Source organism: Micropterus dolomieu, unplaced genomic scaffold (genome assembly GCF_021292245.1).
Source record: "Micropterus dolomieu isolate WLL.071019.BEF.003 ecotype Adirondacks unplaced genomic scaffold, ASM2129224v1 contig_13626, whole genome shotgun sequence".
In the NCBI taxonomy this organism is placed as follows: domain Eukaryota; kingdom Metazoa; phylum Chordata; class Actinopteri; order Centrarchiformes; family Centrarchidae; genus Micropterus; species Micropterus dolomieu.
The window spans coordinates 1-1,813 of record NW_025742612.1 but is presented as its reverse complement, the minus strand read 5'-3'; the positions used below and the strand labels follow the sequence as shown (position 1 = coordinate 1,813).

General features: G+C 43.0%; 2 non-coding genes across 2 annotated transcripts in view; both read right to left on the bottom strand.

Annotated features, from left to right (window-relative positions):
• The window catches only part of LOC123966526, a 196-nt gene extending 191 nt beyond the window's left edge, over window positions 1-5 (bottom strand). Inside the window, exon 1 of the small nuclear RNA XR_006824015.1 lies at window positions 1-5. This exon is cut by the window's left edge and continues 191 nt beyond it. This is a non-coding gene — a small nuclear RNA (U2 spliceosomal RNA).
• Window positions 6-414: 409 nt separating this feature from the next.
• LOC123966525 lies at window positions 415-606 on the bottom strand. Its single transcript, XR_006824013.1, has one exon. It is a non-coding gene; the product is annotated as a U2 spliceosomal RNA (small nuclear RNA).
• Between the last annotated feature and the right edge of the window lie 1,207 nt (window positions 607-1,813).

Here is a 1,813-nt window from a genome sequence, read left to right as displayed (position 1 = left end):
TGTATCCTTTCTACGCTGCGGTTCCTCCACCGTGTTGGCCAACCGTGCCGGGCCTACGGAGGCGCCGCAGTGTCCCCTCCCCACCTTCTGAGAGGCTCTATCCAATCGGATTGCGGAGAAATGAAGGCCTGGCTTTTGGACACAGGCTACCGAGCATCCGAAATACTCGGGCTCTCGATGACGAGTGGGAGAAAGGGAGGGGAAGTGCAGGGCACATTTAACAGCCATGCCGGTCCCAAATATCCCCTCGTCGTCTGCCAATCAAAAGTGCAAATCTCGCTGCCTTCTTTGAGGCTTCAGCTGGCTGAAAGCGGCCGCCCCCCCCCCGCGACTGGCGCCTTTTTCGGGCCGGCGTCCGGCAGAGCGTCGAACCTCTGCGTTTGGGTCAGTATTTTGGTTTTACACAAGGCAGGAGAAGGGTGCACCGCCCCCGGAGGCACTGCAATACCGGGTCGATGCGTGGAGTGGACGGAGCAAGCCCCTCGTCTCAGCTCCCGGTGCTAAAAATCCATTTAATATGTTGCCCCCTTATAGGGGACATATCAGATATTAAACTGATAAGAACAGATTTTTTATTTTATTTTTTTTTTTTTTGGAAAAATATATTTTATTTATGACATAAACATTCAATACAACCATTTCAGTACTTGCATCCCACCTATATTAATACCACATCCAAAACAAAACAACAAACCTCCCCTTCGGCATCTCTATACACAGGGTCCCTTTGTTACCTTAATTAGTAAAAAAAGAAAAACAACAATAACAAAACACAAGGTATACATCAATAACTCATGGAACCCAGTACTCGAGCCCTCTCTTTTTTTTTCGCATTATGATGCATGGCATGTATGCATGAAGAGACCATAACAAAACCACTCCCATAACCATCATAATAAATCCACAACACCTTCTGTTGACCTCTATGAATTACCATAAATCATTTTCCATCTGTCTTTGATCGAGTCAATACCCCATTTTCTGATTTCTAATTGGTATCGCCTCTCTATTGAGTCTTCAATGCTGTTTATAGTTCCCAACACTGACCACTTGGTTCCTCCATTTAGCCCATCACATCTTACCTCCCACAACTTGTACTTTACTATAGATACGAGAAGCACTACTTTATGCAGTTTCTCCCTCTCCATATTAAAATCCATGTAAAGAACCCCTTCCCATGTCATATCCCTCAAAGAAACTAACTTTTTACCCAACCCCTCCCAAATTTGTTGTGCAAAAAAACACTCAAATAATGCATGTTCCACCGTTTCTTTTCCCAAACATCCCTCTCTTGGACAGTACTTACTTCTTGTTAGGCTGTGATTAAACAAGGTGTTTCTTACTGCTAATCTCCTGTGAAGCACCAACCAATTAAAATCTTTCAACTGATTGTCCAACTGCTTATACTGTGTTCTCTTCCATACTTCAGAAGGAATATGAACAGTTTCTCTTGGGTTGAACCTGGCCATCAATTCCTCATACAGTTTTCTATGATTGAGTACTAAATGACTATCCCAACACTCCTTGTACTTCTTAGCCCAACTGATTATTCCTTTATAGTACAAAGGCATAACCTCAGCTTTGGGAGACCTGTTATCCCATGCTACCCCTAAGGGCCTCAAATGCATAGCAAGCCAAAATTTCATTAAAGAGTGACATTTATGTTTTGGTGGTGACATAGTTATTTTACAGATATTTGAAAAGAAAATCACGTTCAACTTCAACCTGACATTTGGCATGTCTTTACCTCCTCTCTCAATAGGCTGGTACATTATTTCTCTTTTAATATATTCATACCCTCCCCACATGAAAT